Genomic DNA, 18710 nt, shown 5'->3' on the forward strand with positions numbered 1-18710 from the left:
GCCCGAAACTTGACCTATAAATTTATGTATGACAAGGATAGACAAAACTTAAGTCTGGAAAAAGAACTAGCTGAAAAAACAAAACACTATTCGATGCAAGAATTCAGAGCGCTATGCGATCTGATGTTATTGTATGACGAGGGACAGATTGAAGATGAATCAACTATGGAGACTTCATCAACCTCCATGTCCTCGTCTCAACCCCCTCTAGGACACACCAAGCCACAGAGAAACGTATTTAAACTAAATTCACGAGCATTCCCTGACCTTATGACCTGTCCCACGATATGGGCATTTCTAGCCGCAGCAATAAAATCTCTAAAAAAGCAGGAGTGGCCAGACTCATATTCCAACTTAAATTATAAACAGAAACAAGCGCTTTCAAAATTACAAAGAAGAACAGATATTATCATCAAAAAATCAGACAAAGGCGGTAACCTGGTTTTAATGACACATCAACAATATCAGTCAATGTGTCTAAAAATTTTACTTAATCAAGCCTGGTATACTCCTATAGATTAATCAAGGGTAACAATATTTACAACTGAATTTAGGACCCTGGTTATGAAAGCCCATGAACAAGGTCTGATAGATGTGTAAAGAGACAAGGAATAGGGCAGGGGGGATTTTTAAACGGTACACATTGTAACAGTATAATACGTACAATAAATTAAAAATTCATATTGGTTTATTAATATACATTAAAAAATATACAAAAATTATACAAACAGTTGTATGCGCATAATTAATTGACTGGAGGAATCCCAATGGTAGATGTTGATAGAATAATTGCACTTGTACCCAACATGTTTCGCACTGAGCTTCTTCAGGGGAAACGTGCAACTAACAACAGATTCCATATTGAAAGAAAAAGAGAGAAATATTTAGACTAAACAAAAAACAATGCCTATTAAAAAATATATATTTTACAATTCCAGTAAATAAAGAATATATATATATATATATATATATATATATATATATATATTGATTACATAAATATGTAGATCAGTTAGATACGGCGCTTACCCACAGCCACCCAAGACATAAGTACTTGGGATCCACCAACAGATGGAAAAAACTGAACCAAACAGGCCAAACACCAAGCCCCCTCGGCCTCTCGGAGGACACAGATGGGGGTAAGTCAGCACTAAAATGGATAAACAAAATACACTATGAGTAATTAAGAGAAATAGATTTACTAGCATAAGAGCTACACTTAGATGATTAAGACAATAACCTAATTTTTATGAGGAAAAGGGGACAAAAGCCTCAAAAATGTTAATTTATATCATATAAACCGATACTCTTGGACAAAAGGCTTTGTATATGAAATTACTGGGAATATTAACTATAATTAAAGATTTAACATAAACCTATAGTATATTAAAGAGCAAAGAGATATACATAGTATAATATAAAATAATTGCCTTATACCTTTAATGGTGAATATGCGGAAAAGTGTTATGCCGGTTCTCCCTATCAAGCCAGCTAGGCAAGTTATAACAGCAAGTTATGGCCAAAGAAACAAACAGCCTGATACGGCTGAAGAAAGCAGGACTACACTGCCCCAAAGTGATTTCTTTTCCTAGGGACAAACATAAGATTAAAATCGAGTCAAAAGGATTTGAAAAATAAATAAAAAGCAAGTATGAATGCAGAGATACAAAGTATCAATTACCAAAAACTGGAGAGATAAAAGAGCTCCGTCATACAGCCGATGGTATGATCAAGCATACTAGCAGGAGAAGGTGTTGCACTGCTTATCTGTCCCCCATCCATCGAGCCGGCGTCTGACGTCACCGGCTCGATGCGGACACTATGGGACAGGCACCGCGCATGCGCCGAGCTCACCGCGCCGGGCCAGTAACTACAATTCTCATAATACCGCTGGGCTAACGAAGATAGTAGACCGCCCAAGATAGGCTGACGTCAGCTGACAGCGGCGGAATAATCGTGTCGGATCTCCGCTGTGGCGGAGATCCGAGACGAATCTAGAGGGGCCGGGGTAGCAGGTGAACAAGTCCCAAATAAGGGATTACATGCGAGGCCTAGACCATGACGGGCACCCCCGAGATATAAATATCGAGAGCACCCTGGGTGTCCGTATGCCCTCCAAACAGATGTGGCCAGGGGATAAAAGGTCAAGCCCGAATGGTGCAGGTGTATTGTGGTTGAGAATAAATTCCCAAAAAAAACCATGAAAGCAAGCAAAGAGACGCCGTATAATGAACTTACGATCACGGACATCTGCAGGGATCCCAGGACAGGAAAACCCGCGATCCAAGAACATACTCAGCACCCTGGATTCAATGAAAATATTAGCTACAGATCATTTTTATAATTATATCAGTGCACCTATTTTTCTGACCTAATAACCTCTATAATTTCCATTGCTTTTTCCGCTGATGGCTTTCTGTGATGTTGTGGTGGAGGGGTGGGGGGGGGAGTGGGAGGGGGGATTTCCCCCCTTTTCTCCTTTTTTTTTTTTCTTCCAACATCTATGTTAACATTTTAGTAAATTCCAAACTTAATATTATGTCTATATAGGTTGAACTAAAATACATCTATAATTAAACTTGTCTTTATTGATTATATTTCATCAGAATGTATGTATATCGGTCCTAATATGCATGATCAATGTTCTTGGATCGCGGGTTTTCCTGTCCTGGGATCCCTGCAGATGTCCGTGATCGTAAGTTCATTATACGGCATCTCTTTGCTTGCTTTCATCGTTTTTTTGGGAATTTATTCTCAACCACAATACACCTGCACCATTCGGGCTTGACCTTTTATCCCCTGGCCACATCTGTTTGGAGGGCATACGGACACCCAGGGTGCTCTCGATATTTATATCTCGGGGGTGCCCGTCATGGTCTAGGCCTCGCATGTAATCCCTTATTTGGGACTTGTTCACCTGCTACCCCGGCCCCTCTACATTCGTCTCGGATCTCCGCCACAGCGGAGATCCGACACGATTATTCCGCCGCTGTCAGCTCATGTCAGCCTATCTTGGGCGGTCTACTATCTTCGTTAGCCCAGCGGTATTATGGGAATTGTAGTTACTGGCCCGGCGCGGTGAGCTCGGCGCATGCGCGGTGCCTGTCCCATAGTGTCCGCATCGAGCCGGTGACGTCAGACGCCGGCTCGATGGATGGGGGACATATAAGCAGCGCAACACCTTCTCCTGCTAGTATGCTTGATCATACCATCGGCTGCATGACGGAGCTCTTTTCTCTCTCCAGTTTTTGGTAATTGATACTTTGTATCTCTGCATTCATACTTACTTTTTATTTATTTTTCAAATCCTTTTGACTCGATTTTAATCTTATGTTTGTCCCTAGGAAAAGAAATCACTTTGGGGCAGTGTAGTCCTGCTTTCTTCAGCCGTATCAGGCTGTTTGTTTCTTTGGCCATAACTTGCTGTTATAACTTGCCTAGCTGGCTTGATAGGGAGAACCGGCATAACACTTTTCCGCATATTCACCATTAAAGGTATAAGGCAATTATTTTATATTATACTATATATATCTCTTTGCTCTTTAATATACTATAGGTTTATGTTAAATCTTTAATTATAGTTAATATTCCCAGTAATTTCATATACAAAGCCTTTTGTCCAAGAGTATCGGTTTATATGATATAAATTAACATTTTTGAGGCTTTTGTTCCCTTTTCCTCATAAAAATTAGGTTATTGTCTTAATCATCTAAGTGTAGCTCTTATGCTAGTAAATCTATTTCTCTTAATTACTCATAGTGTATTTTGTTTATCCATTTTAGTGCTGACTTAACCCCATCTGTGTCCTCCGAGAGGCCGAGGGGGCTTGGTGTTTGGCCTGTTTGGTGCAGTTTTTTCCATCTGTTGGTGGATCCCAAGTACTTATGTCTTGGGTGGCTGTGGGTAAGCGCCGTCTCTAACTGATCTACATATTTATGTAATCGATATATATATATATATATATATATATATTCTTTATTTACTGGAATTGTAAAATATATATTTTTTAATAGGCATTGTTTTTTGTTTAGTCTAAATATTTCTCTCTTTTTCTTTCAATATGGAATCTGTTGTTAATTGCACGTTTCCCCTGAAGAAGCTCAGTGCGAAACATGTTGGGTACAAGTGCAATTATTCTATCAACATCTACCATTGGGATTCCTCCAGTCAATTAATTATGCACATACAACTGTTTGTATAATTTTTGTATATTTTTTAATGTACAGTGGTGTGAAAAAGTGTTTGCCCCCTTCCTCATTTCCTGTTCCTTTGCATGTTTGTCACACTTAAGTGTTTCGGAACATCAAACCAATTTAAACAATAGTCAAGGACAACACAAGTAAACACAAAATGCAATTTGTAAATGAAGGTGTTTATTATTAAAAGGTGAAAAAAAATCCAAACCATCATGGCCCTGTGTGAAAAAGTGATTGCCCCCTAAACCTAATAACTGGTTGGGCCATCCTTAGCAGCAACAACTGGAACCAAGCGTTTGCGATAACGTGCAATGAGGCTTTTACAGCGTCCTGGAGGAATTTTGGCCCACTCATCTTTGCAGAATTGTCCTAATTCAGTTACATTAGAGGGTTTTCGAGCATGAACGGCCTTTTTAAGGTCATACCACAACATTTCAATAGGATTCAGGTCAGGACTTTGGCTAGGCCACTCCAAAGTCTTCATTTTGTTTTTCTTCAGCCATTCGGTGGTGGACTTGCTGGTGTGTTTAGGATCATTGTCCTGCTGCAGAACCCAAGTTCATTTCAGCTTGAGTACACGAACAGATGGTCGGACATTCTCCTTCAGGATCTCTTGGTAGACAGCAAAATTCATAGTTCCTTTTATCACGGCAAGTCTTCCAGGTCCTGAAGCAGCAAAACAGCCCCAGACCATCACACTACCACCACCATATTTTACTGTTGGTATAATGTTCTTTTTATGAAATGCAGTGTTCCTTCTACGCCAGATATACTTGGACACACACCTTCCAAAGAGTTCCACTTTTGTCTCATCGGTCCACAGAATGTTGTCCCAAAAGTCTTGGGGATCATTAAGATGTGTTGTGGAGAAATTGAGACGAGCTTTGATGTTCTTTTTGCTCAGCGGTGGTTTTCTCCTTGGAACTCTGCCATGCAGGCCATTTTTGCCCAGTCTTTTCCTGATGGTGGAGGCATGAACGCTGACCTTAACTGAGGCAAGTGAGGCCTGCAGTTCCTTGGACGTTGTTGTGGGGTCTTTTGTGACCTCTTGGATGAGTCGTCGCTGTGCTCTTGGGGTAATTTTGGGCGGCCGGCCACTCCTGGGAAGGTTCACCACTGTTCCATGTCTTCGCCATTTGTGGATAATGGCTCTCACTGTGGTTCGCTGGATTCCCAAAGCTTTGGAAATGGCTTTATAACCCTTTCCAGACTGATAGATCTCAATTACTTTCTTTCTCAATTGTTCCTGAATTTCTTTGGGTCTCTGCATTATGTGTAGCTTTTAAGGATCTTCTGGTGGACCTTACTGTGTCAAGCAGCTCCTATTTAAGGGATGCCTTGATTGTGAACAGGTGTGGCAATAATCAGGCCTGGGTGTGGCTAGAGAAATTGAACTCAGGTGTGGACAACCACAGTTATAGTATGTTTTAACAAGGGGGGCAATCACTTTTTCACACAGGGCCATGATGGTTTGGATTTTTTTTCACCTTTAATAATAAACACCTTCATTTACAAATTGCATTTTGTGTTTACTTGTGTTGTCCTTGACTATTGTTTAAATTGGTTTGATGTTCCGAAACACTTAAGTGTGACAAACATGCAAAGGAACAGGAAATGAGGAAGGGGGCAAACACTTTTTCACACCACTGTATATTAATAAACCAATATGAATTTCTAATTTATTGTACGTATTATACTGTTACAATGTGTACCATTTAAAAATCCCCCCTGCCCTATTCCTTATCTCTTTACACATACTACTATTGGGGGATGAGGTACCTATGCTGCTAGGGTGTCACTGGGGTATTGGACCAAACTCTTTCTAAGGTCTGATAGCTGTTGAAACTCTGAAGTTCATAAACACAGCCAAGCCTCGTATCCCCACATTCTATGCGCTTCCAAAAACGCATAAGGATATGGATAACCCCCCTGGACGCCCCATAGTTTCAGGTATGGGGTCACTGACCGAGAACGCAAGTAGGCTAGTTGACTCCTGCCTGATACCTCACGTAATAAGTTTACCCTCCTACATAAAAGATACCACTGATCTTCTGCGACACCTAGAGGGGGGTGCAGATTCCTCCGGACGCCCTCCTTGTGGCATTGGATGTGGAGGCGTTATACTCCAGCATCCCCCATGAGCAGGGCGTCCGGATGGTAAGCACCTTCCTCATGGAACAAGACCATACCACCTGGCCATTCAACAAGTTCATATTACACCTTTTAGATTTCATTCTCAATAAGAATTTCTTCACTTTAATGGATCAGATCTATTTACAAACTCAGGGCGTAGCGATGGGGACGTTCTGCGCACCATTCTATGCAAACTTATACTTGGGGGGTTGGGAACGATCAGTTTTTGCCGATGAATCCTTACAATCCTACCTTGACTGTATCCTTTGCTGGTACAGATTCATAGACGACCTCCTCATTATTTGGACTGGTACCACTCAGGCCCTGGAGGACTTTGTAAGGACATTAAATATTAACACATTTAATCTAACTTTTACCTACACGTACCATCCAAGAAATATTGCTTTCTTGGATCTAAACATTATTAAGGACGACTCTGGCAAACTGATCACCAACCTATACTGGAAGCCAACAGCCGGCAACACTTTATTACACGCTGCAAGTTCGCACCCCCGCCCCCTAGTACAGAGTATACCATACGCCCAATACTTAAGAATAAGAAGGAACTGCACCACAGATCAGGATTTCCTTCTTCAAGCCCAGGCACTACGCGAGCGCCTGCTAAATCGAGGTTATACGCGTTCTAATCTAAGAAAAGCATTCAATAAAGCATTTAATCGTACACGAGAGTCTTTACTATATGGCCCTCCCAGACCTGCTCATCCCTCCACAGTCAAAATCATCACCAAATACTCTATGCACCAGAACACTCTTGGGAAGATACTATCAGAGCATTGGCACCTATTGACGGACCACCACACCTTAAGTAAATACAACAAACAGACCCCAGAATTGGTGTTCAGAAGGGCTACTACCCTTGGGGATAAACTGACTAAAAGTCATTATCAAATAACTACACGAGATTGGCAGGGTCCTCATGGCACCTACCCCTGTGGTAGTTGTCCACGTTGCCCTTGGATTTTGGAGGGAACAACGTTCAACCTCCCCAATGAAGAATGTTATACCCCATCCTTTCATGCTAATTGCAACACCAAAGGCGTAGTTTACCTGATGGTCTGTGCCTGCAAGGCTTTTTATGTGGGAAAGACCATCAGGGAACTACGCCAAAGGATAGGGGATCGCCTCTACTACTCCTCAGGTGGTAAGCTTACCGCGGTGGGTCGCCATATTGGCATCCAGCATCGATACCAGCCTGAGGTGGTAAGGTTTTTTGTCCTTGAGGTGGTCCGTGAGGACAAACGTGGAGGAGACTGGGACAGGGAAATTTTAAGATGGGAAACCTACTGGATAGACGATTAGACGCTTTAATACCCCCTGGGTTAAATGAAACTAAAACATACAAATACTTTCTTAAGTGAGAACAACCCTATAGGGGTTCTCTTCTACCGCTTCACGGGTCTCGTTCGCTTTCTCTTCCCCTTTCTCCCTTCCTCTTTTTCTTTCTCTTTCTTTCCTTTTTCCCTCTCTTTCTTCTCGTTATTCTGTGGACCCTTCAAATGTTTAAACAGAGATTCTCCCCATTTGAGCCTCGTTTTCGTCCTTTCTCCCCCACTGGTGGAAATTGCCCGTGCTACCCGACGCCTTAGTTCCATAGACACTGTTGCGACTCTTAATTGCGTAATTTATTCCTTCAACATTTCGGATGAATATCTTTTTAATGATATAATTATTTTGTTACAATTTATTTTTAATTCTTCTATATTTTTTTTTTCAGACATGTTTAAGAGCATGGTGAGATAAAATAAATGCCACTTTAAATGTGTTTAAATGCTAAATCGTTTAGGATGTTTTTCTATATTCAATTGTTTATCTCTTTTTTGTAATGGAGAGTCCAGTGGTGACACACTGAGAATCCTCTATGCGGATTGTGGAGCAATAGGAGGAAGCTCCTAGGGGCGGGCACGCGCCTCTCCAGCGGACTTGGACTCCTCCTTTGCATTGGGAGGGGCCCGGCCTGCTAGCAGTGAGTCACGTGGTGGTTTCCATGGTGACCAGAAGCTTGTGCGCGTCGCCACGTTGTGGCGCATGCGCACATGGAGGGCGGACCCGGCGGCGTCATAATCCGGCGCCTTGCGCCGTTGTTCTGACGCCGCCGGGTTGGAGGTTAAAAGGGCGCCATCATGGCGGCCTGTTAGAGCGGCTTTTTTACCAACGGACGGGTGGCAAGCAGACTCCCTGTTAGAGCGGTCTCCTTACAAAATAGACGGCTGACGAGTAGGCGATATCTCATCTCCTGGTATCTATCTTTTCCTTACTTTTATACAATTTGGCCTGCTCTATCTCCTCCTGGAAGAATTTAACATAGTATATATTTGTCTCACCAGGATTAACATCTGGTCGATTAGAACAAAGGCTATTCTGTGCTTTTTAGAACCAGGCTGATGAATGAATGAATGAAATACTTGTATAGCGCACAATGCGAACTGAATCGCCTCTAGGCGCTGATGACAGGACCTTTCTCCTATATAGCCATTTATATCCCGCTCTACTCCCACGGACCTTCTGCAACTTTTATGGCCACCCCCATTGTGTTATATGACAACTGCTAAATATACTGGTACGTAGACATTGAGGCTGAATGTTGGGGACACCATTGTCATTGCCATGGAAGATCTATGACTAGTGATAATGTTTAGTGACAAGGGGGTTTTTTAACCATTTATTTATTTGGCAATATTCTTTCTTATTTCTTACCTGGCTTTTATTACTTCCCGTGTCCGCCCCAAGGGTGGTCAAAGCCTGGTAGGCAGGGACAGCCCTGGCTCCAAGTTTTATCTGCAATACACTCTCCAATTTTCATGATAAGCAATACACTGCATGCTTTGAATTGTATTAATTAGATATATAAAAAATAAACGTTGACACTGTATGTTTAATTTTAGATAGTACCAAGGTCTCCTGAAGAAGCGACAAAGAGTCGCGAAACTAGTTGAACAAACGACCAACTTGGATACTAAACATTACTTTAATATACATTTGTATGCTGTAACTATACCGTGTGTCAACAAATGTTTCCAATGTTTATATATATATTTTTTTCTTTATTTATTATTTTTTTCTATGTTTAAATAAAAACTATTTTAACTATTTTCTGTTATAATCCCTGGGTATCAAGACAGTCCTTCACTTTACTGGGGGATGTGTGGCCGGTTCGTGGTTTAAGTGTTCCACGTATAGACCCCCTTCCCTACAATTTCTTTCTCTATATCAAACATATGAGGATGAGGATACCATATATACTATTTTATTATTCTCTAGTAATTTAGGCACAATTATTAATTATCAGCCTGGGAACTATCTGTTCCAAAGAACCAGATTTAAGAGGTAGGCAAGAGGATATATCTGTTGTGGGAGTCCTCCTTAGATTAGGAAGGACTAGCCTCTACTTGGCCAGCCTAGTGAATAGCAGTCACACATTCTTGGTCTTAATATAGCATCTTGATGCCTTGCCCACATTCCAGACACTGTAACACAGATGGAGAGGTTGACAGGGACTGTGAGGCAACACAAGAATGATGCTAAATAGGAATTCCCCAATAATCCCACTAAGAGGTAAAGGGGAAAAAATAGGATTTTTATAACAGCTTACCTGTAAAATACTTTTCTTGGAGTAAATCACGGGACACAGGGCAGCATAGTAATTACTATGTGGGTTATAGGCCATCTTCAAGTGATGGCCACTGGCACACCGTAAACAGGAAGTTGCCTCCCTATATAACCCCTCCCATACACGGAGTACCTTAGTTTTTGTAGCAAAACAATATACATATGTCCCAATTGAGGGGAGGGACCTCTGTGTCCTATGATGTACTCCAAGAAAGGGAAAATTCTATTTTCTTTATTGTACATCACAGGACACAGGGCAGCATAGTAATTACTATGTGGGATGTCCCAAAGCAATGCTATTTGAGGGGAGGGAGACACAAACAATCAGGGTGTCAGACTTGAGGACCTACACTGCTCCCTGCAGCACGCTGTGGCCAAAGGTGGCATCCTCATGCCTTTTTTACATCCACCTGATAGAATCTAGTGAATGTATGGACCGAAGATCAAGTTGCGACCTTGCAAATCGGAGTCATGGAGGCTTTGGTGATGCACTGCCCGTGAAGCACTTACTGCTCTGGTAGAGCGTGCTCTAACTCAAAAAGGTGGAACCCTCCTTTTCAAACCATAAGCCTGAATCATAACCTGCCGAATCTACAAAAAAAAAGAAAAATAGTAGATTTTGACGCTGCTTGCCCCTTCCTGGGCCCTTCTGGAAGCACAAACAAAGCATCAGTCTTCCGAGCAGTTGCTTTCAGATAGACTTTAACCGATCTCACCACTTCGAGAGAGTGTAAATCTTTCTTCTGCAGAATGGAGTTCTGGAAAAAAACAAAGTTAGGAAAATAGCTTTGGTTCATATTAAAACTAGATACTTCTTTGGGTAAAAAAGGATGGGTGAGGACACAGCACCACCTTATCCTTATGGCTCTTTAGAAAAAGCTGCCAAACTCTGGAACTCTTTTTGCGGAAGTTACCAGAACCAAGAACACCAATTTCCCTGTCACAAGGATCAAGGGGACATGGTGCCAGGGCTCAAAAAAGGCTGACCTTGTAAAGCCGACAAAAGCACACTCAAATCCCACGGGCACAAGGGCGACCCAACTGGCAGATTTATACGCGTTACACCTTGTATAAAGGCCTGGACCAAGAATGCAAAGCAAGCGGCTGAGATTTTGACCCTTGATAGTACTTCATGGCTAACTAAATTTCTACTCCTAATCATAGGAAGGAAAGAACTCCAGTTATGGCATACTTCTGAGGATGCCATCTTTTTGTTTCACACCAAGAGACGTAGGTCTTCCAGACCCTATAGTGAATGGTCCTAGAGGCCTGCTACCTTGCATTAATCAGGGTAGTCACTACTGAACCTGAAAGCCCCCCTACTTCTTAGAATGCGAGTTTCAATAGCCAAACAATCACATTTAGGGCTTGTAAGGCAGGATGGAACAGAGGCCCCTGCAAAAGCAGGTCTGGCAGAGATGGAAGAGACCAAGGGTCCCCTTACTAACATTTTTTAGATTCCTGCATACCAGGATCTACTGGACCACTAGAATTACTGGCTTAGGTTTCTCCCTGAGCCTGCGCAACAGTCAGGGTAGCAGCTGAACTGGAGGGAATGCATAGATCAGTGAGAACTGATCCCAAGGAGTCATTAAAGCATCTGGCCCATAGGCGAGCGCATCCCTTGTCCTTGACACAAAGCTGTCCAACTTCTTGTTGAACCTAGATGCTAATAGATCTATGTCCGGGGGCACCCTCTTTCTGACATATGGCTAGAAAGACACCAGGATGTAAAGACCATTCTCCTGGGAACAACTGTTGGAGGCTCAGAAAAACAAATGCCTACCAATTCTCCACCCCTGGGATAGGCAAGGAACATGTTCCTCTGCCAAAGTCAGAACATGGTTTACCTCCCTCTGGGCTGCATGAGCTTTTGGTGCCCCCTTTTTGGTGATTGAAAAAGGTCACTGTTGTGGCATAGTCGGACTGTATCCTGATGGGACAATTCCACAACCTGAAGTCCAGGCAATTAGAGCCAGACGTACTGCCCGAATCGCCAGGATGTTGATGGGCAAGGACTTTGACCATTTGCTTTGAACAGTGGTCTCTTCTAGGACCGCTTCCCAGCCCCATAGGCTGGCATCCGTTGTTACTATTTTCCAAGTAACCGGAATGAAGGATTTTCCTTCCTGAAAATCCCTGTTATCAACCACCAACTGAGACTCTGGCGCACCCTTGGGGCCAGATTCATTAGATAATCCAAGACTTGGGCCTTCCTGTTCCAAGCAGACAGAATACTGTATTGCACCAGTCTTGAAACGTCACATAGGGACCTGCTTCGTATGAAGCCAGCATCTTCCCTAGCAACATCATGCAAAGGCGAATGGAAGAACCCTTCCTCGCTTTGACCACCTGGACCAGCTTCCTTATAGCATTGATTTTGCCTGGGGCAAAAATAACCCTTAATGATTGCAAGGATGATTTCCCTAGATTGAGAATCCAGCCGAGGTGTTCCAGATAACTGACTGTACTGGACATCCTTGGTTTAACCGTGCTACCGACAGAAGACTTGCTGCTGTAGATCAAGGTATGCCATTACCGCTATACCCTGGCCTCTTAGTCTTGCTAGTACTGGGGCCAGAACTTTTGTAAATACCTGGGGAGCGGTGGCTGGCCCGAAGGTCAAGGCCACAAACTGAAAGTGGTGCTGTTCCACCGCAAAAAGCAGAAATTTCTGATGAACTGGGAAATTGGCACATGTAGATACGCATCTTTGAGGTCTATTGATGCTAGAACTTCTCCTCCCCGTAGGGTGGATACAGCTGACTGGACTCACTCAATGCGACAAGAACGGATGTTCTTGTCGCATCTTTGAGATCTTTGAGATCAAAAATGGGTCTGACATCTCCAAACAGTTTCGGTACCGTGAAGAGATTTGAATAAAACCACATACCCTGCTTCTTCTAAGGGGGTCTCTGTGATTACACCCTGAGAAATCAATCCCTCCTCGACGGTGAGCATCCGGGCGCCTGGTCGGACGTTCCCCATGCGAGGGGTGCCCTGGCTTGAGGCAAGGGGTGGCGGAGCCCATTCGGTACCCGGCTCAGTCTGCCGGTGGATAGGTTCCCCTTTGGGCTGGAGGGGAGGGCTGCTCGAAGCGATCTAGTGCCAGACAAAGGTTTACTTTTCATATGGTCTTTGGGGAGTAGCCTACAGCTACCACAGAGATGACTGATCCATCAAGCATCTCTTCTTGCCGAGCCCCTGAAAAAAAACCACAGAAGTCTTCCGCCCACCTTGATCGAGCAGGGGGAACCCCATCATAAGGAGGCTTTGGGACTCTGTTTTGTAGACTTCTCCCATCAGGCAGTTCCACAGGTTTTACGCCAACACATGGATAAATTGTTCCAGAAGAAATAGAAGAAAGCAAGTACATACCTATACAGCTTTAATGTATGCAGCATGTATCAAAGCAATATGGAAGCGTGTCTTCATGGAAGCATGGTCTATACAAATATGTTTTTAGGCAAAATATGGTAAGTGCGAGCTGTACAGCCCCATTCATGTAGCACGTGCCATGGAACAAGCATCTTTGCAAAGTAAGCATGCGTTTATGAAACATGTTATGCCCCATTATGCAACACGTATCTATACAGACATGCATTTCTATGCAATCATGAAGAAACAAGTATATTTAAGTTAAAATGCATTAACATGCCTCATTATGCAACCGTTAGGCGATCAAGCCTCTCTGCCTGATCAAACATCCTTGTGTGATCAAGCATCCTTATGTGCTCAAGCACCCTTGTGCTATCATGCATTTTTTGCGATCAAACATCCTTGTGCGATTAAGCACCTGGTGCGATCAAGCATCTTGTGCGATCCAGTACCCTTGTGTGATCAAGCATCTTACACGATTATGTAAACACCACACATATCCATCCAAACATGCATTTTTATGACCATATTATGCGATCACGTGTTTTTATGTGATCACTGCTGCTCCCTTGCTTGTGGGCCTGATGCGGGGAAGGGAGATCTATCGCGTTTCTTTCCACTCCGGGAAGAAGATGCGATTAAGCAGCTAACCTCTATAGTAACCCAACCAAAGCTGAGGACAAACGTCTTCAGTAACAAACAGGGGCTGGAAGTTTGGAGACAGCTGCTGCAATTGACAATTCCAATGGCTCACCCTGATTAGCCACCACTGGTCTCTCCGGGGAGGAAGATACTGTGGAGGCATGACTAGAATCCTCAGAGCCTGATGGAGATGTCTTAGGAGCCTTTCTGGTGTTTGTACAGCACACCACCTGCTAAGCTTATAGTCCAGCAAAGAAAAGCTGCTATTAATGCTCAGCCTGATGCTGAGTAAATGGGTTCTGGGACTGCCTGTATGCACCAGCTTTACATGACCTTACTGCTCCTGTCTCCGTTCAGCCAGCTGCACTGCATGCTTTAAGGCTGTCTTATGGGCTTGGCAGTCCCGCGCTAAGCCACTCTCCTCTCCCATCCCCAACCTGCCTAGCTCTATTATTTAGAGAATATGCTTCTGTGCGTGCGCCGTTCGGATCTGCCCATCATCAAATCCAGCATGGGGGGGAGGAGAGAGCGAAGGAGGAAAAAAAATGGGGAGCTGCCGCGACCCCCACGTAAAGGGGGGTGCGACAGATGATGGGGCACAGGCCCCAGGGGAAAAGAGCCTGCATGTAAAGGCTCACTTAACCATGGCTTATCCAGGAATGCCGCCTGCAAAATCCTCCTGGCTGAAACTAGCACCCTGTCTCCTTTCTGACACAGAGCGAGATCTGAGGAACATGTAAAAGGTATGTGCTCTCAAACCCTCTAGTGGTATAAACGAGGCATGACCACATTTACTCAAAAGAAGAAATCCATAAGTACATTTAAAGTATTTTAGGATTCTTCACATACCTTTTCCTTGCCACAGGATTCTGTGGTATGACCAGACCCCACCCATCACGGCGGGCTACGTTTAAAAAATCCTTCAAGGACTGGGTCCCTTTTTATTGGGGGTACACACCCTTGGACCTGTATAGCACCCTGCCAGAAAACTTTATGGTATTAGATGCATAACCAAAGTACTGGATCCCAGGGTCCAGCCCTCCAAGGAGAGGCGTTACAGGCAAAACCTTGGTTCTTCTGTCACAAGGCCTGGGTACCATCCACTATGGCCTCAGTTGCACTTTGAATGGATCCAGTCTGCAAAGGTCATTTGATACAGCAAGGATCCCTCCAGCCAGCGGTGCTCTTCATAGCACATCTTCAACTGTGACCAACACTTTAGACACTGGCAAAATAACTGAGGTACTCTCTGTTCGGGAGGGGTTATATAGGGAGGCAAATTCCTATTTAGGGTGTGCCAGTGTCCACCACCTGAAGGTGGCCTATAACCCACATAGTAATTGCTATGCTGCTCTGTGTCCCATGATGTATGATAAAGAAAGGTCTGTTACAAATAAGGAAATGGGTGAAAGGACCAATGGAAGTTTACTTTTCTACCGAAGACTTGAGCCAAACAACTCCGCTCAAAAGGGATCCCAGAATACCATTGTAATAGTGCTAGATAGTTGGCAAATCATATCTATACAAGCTGAAGAAGGTGAAAAGTCTAATGTGGAGATAAGAGAGAGATTCTTGAGAATCCAATCTGTGGAGAAGTAAACTACCAAAGGCCTCAGCATGATGAACAAACGGACCCCAACTTACAGTAGCAGGGGCTCATCTTCATGTAGAAAAGCTTTGAGACCTATGGCTTGAGTGGGATGTAGGCTCTGTCCTCTTAGGAGGTACTACTTCAGTAGTAGATAAATGTTGGGGCTATGCTGCCTCAATAAGAGATTTTGTGCACTGAGGCAGGAGCACACTTCAATCACCAATGGCCTTGCTAAAGACATGGGCAGGTCCAAAGAGATGACTTCCCCCTTAAAGGGCAAATTACATAGTTCCTTGAGCATATACTTGGTGTGTCATGTGCGTAGTGTCAAAGTGGGGACAACAGTGACATCGCGGGCTTCGGTTTCAGATAAGTGACACATAATGGGCTATTATGTGATGTATAATGGCTCATTATGCTTTAATTCAAACTAAAATCTAAGTAGGGAGTTTGATAGTGAAATACTGCAAGGTGTAAACATCAACTCATTTGCTTGTAAAAGTAGACCATTGGAGCATCTACAGAGGACAGAGGGCAGAGACCACTATAAAAATAAAATCCTTTGTAAAAGGGAAAAATCCCCACCCATGGTTAGGAGGAGCCCAGGACCTTTTATGTTGTTTCCAGTCACCGTAGAGCAGCGTTTCTAAATACTGAGAATAGTGGGCAGCCGTACGAGCTCTTAAAGACCCTAGGCTTAAAACAGGAGGTTGAATAAAAATGCAGGGTAGTATGTACTGCATCAATAACGTTGGAAACAAGGTCTTGTAAATTCTATGGGGTCTGCGCAAAAACAAACTTTACAGGAGTACACAATAAGGAATCTGAATCAGGAATGGTAATAGGATCTTAGTTTGCAGGCACAGTTAATTACTGTGGCCCAGAAGCGTCAGAGTGAGTATGAGCAGATTCAATTGTGCACAAACTGACAAGAAGTCTGGAGTGGACATAGGGGTCTTTGTGAACATAGAAGAACTCTTGTCCTCACCTGACGAAGCTGAAGAGGACTCCAATGAGGACACTCCTATAATAAAGGTCCCAGAATCTAGGCTACACCCACTAGTATCTTCTGAGGATATAGAGAAATCTCCCATAGAAGTAGTAGGAAAGTATGGGCCAAGGTCACCCATTGCAGAGAGACTGTTCAATGTGTATCATTGAAAAAGGGGGATTTTGATGTACCTGTAAATTCCATATTCTGAAGTGCAGTACAGGACACAAGAAAAGTATTTATAGACCCTGTGCTTGTACCTTCAGGTGATTGGACACTGGCAAAGTTTTCAAGGACGCGTCCCCAGGGCACCTCTCCTATAACCCTATCTCACTCCATGAGTCCTCAGTTGTGCACAAGCAATGCAAGTAACCAAGAAATGAAAGGGAGGGTGGTATCTACCCTGTACTGTACTCCCAGATATGGAATTTACAGTAAAAATAAAATTGCTCTCATCTTGATCATACAGGACACATTAAAAAGTATTCATAGACCCATGGATGTCCCCAGGCAATAAATGAGAAGGGCGGGCAACAATTAGAAAAACAGAACTGTGTCAACAGGTCCAATAACCACAAGGGTCTAAAGACCCAACTTTCAGAGTGCCGCTGCAAGAAACTTGTGGCCGAATGCTGCACCCATTGAAGAACATGAAAAGATATGAACAAAGGATAAGATGGTAGCCTTAGAATGTTGGGCTACAGAGGCCTGGTGCCAGAAAACCCAGATTGGTCCTTCAGAGTGTAGTTTCCAGCAATCAGATTTCCTATTATCGAGCAATGGTGGACTTGAAAGCAAGATGTCCCTTATGAAATAGATAATCTTTCTTCCCGACTGAAGCAGTTGCATTGAGGTAGGCTCCAGTGGCTCTGACTACAACCATGCAATGAGCACAGGCTTTCTTTTGATGCTCTGGCGCAAATCATGAGGATGGTAAGATTATGTCCTTGTTAAGGTGAGAAACTGTTACTACCTTAGGTATACTACCTAGACATTGTGAAAGATCAGGAACAGTTCCTTACAAGAAAAAGTAGCCAGCTCATAGACATGCCTGATGGCAACCAAAAAAGCCATTTTGCAGGATAGGCCATCCAGGAGAACATTGCTGATGGGTTCAAAGGGAAGATTCTGCAGACCAGAGAGAAACAAGTTGAGATCCCAAGGAAACACAGGGTGCTGCAAGGGGCACCTGATGCGAGATACACTTTGAATAAAGGTTTTTAAATGGGAAAACAAAGCTAAGAGATGAGGACATGGCCAAAACCCGACCTCCTGGAGTATTTAAAGAGAAATTCCAGGCTTTTTATGTTTATGTAGTTGCTGACTTTTAATAAACAGACACTTACCTGTTCCACGATCCAGCAATACAGCCGAACGGAGCGTCGCTCCTCTCCCCCTCCTCTCCGCAGGCACCTCCACTGTCACTCTGGGCACCCAGCCGTGACAGCTTTCAGCTTCACAGCCGGGCACACGGCGCATGCGCGAGTTGCGCTGCGCTCCCGGAGTGGACAGGCGATCTCCTGGGACCTGTCATGTGTCCCAGGAGATCGCTAGAGGGAGGGGCTGCCTAAGGCAAAAGGAGGAGTCGCCTTGGCGGTCCCTGAGCGGAAGGAGGAAGTGGGATAGGAAGTCCCCCTCCTAACGAAGCCCCCAACTCCCCCCCCCAGGAGTGCTTAAAGCGGAAGTTCCATTTTTGGGTGGAACTCAGCTTTAAAGGAGAAGTCCAAGCCTGAGCTTGTTTGGCTGGGCTTCTCCTATGGGTCACAGGAGTGCAATCGGTTTTGCACTCCTGTGACCTGTTTTCAACAGAGCACGGACAGAAGTCTGCTCTCTGCTGATGTCACCATTATCAGTCCAGACACCGCGTTATCCTGACTGGGAGTCTGGATCCACCAGGTGCTTGGACTGGTGCCCGTCTCAGGCTCTCATCGAGCCGCTGAGATGGCTGTTCCACGCCTCTCCACAGCTCAGTGCTCCAGTGAGCGTGGAGGAGCAGAGCAGGACATCTGCTGATTGACAGGCAGCAGCTCTCTGCTAGGGGAACCAAGACATCCAAGCCATCGGCTATGTTCAATCGCTTGGTTCTCAGTGCAGAGACGCCAGGAGACAGATGCAGCACTAGTCCAATGCTGCATCCACCTAGGTAAGAATG

At 44.0% G+C, this 18710-nt stretch overlaps 1 protein-coding gene and 1 long non-coding RNA gene across 2 annotated transcripts in view; one reads left to right on the top strand and one right to left on the bottom strand.

Annotated features, from left to right (window-relative positions):
* RUNDC1 (RUN domain containing 1) overlaps positions 1-18710 on the bottom strand; it is a 228425-nt gene that overhangs the window by 44551 nt on the left and 165164 nt on the right. The window lies entirely within an intron of this gene.
* On the top strand, positions 3133-3837 carry LOC143935504 (uncharacterized). The gene is made up of 3 exons (XR_013263541.1): positions 3133-3251; positions 3345-3495; positions 3783-3837. It is a non-coding gene; the product is annotated as an uncharacterized LOC143935504 (long non-coding RNA).

The sequence above is a fragment of the Lithobates pipiens genome, unplaced genomic scaffold, assembly GCF_037356315.1.
Source record: "Lithobates pipiens isolate NorthernLeopardFrog02 unplaced genomic scaffold, aLitPip1_a1.2 Scaffold_28, whole genome shotgun sequence".
Lineage (NCBI taxonomy): Eukaryota > Metazoa > Chordata > Amphibia > Anura > Ranidae > Lithobates > Lithobates pipiens.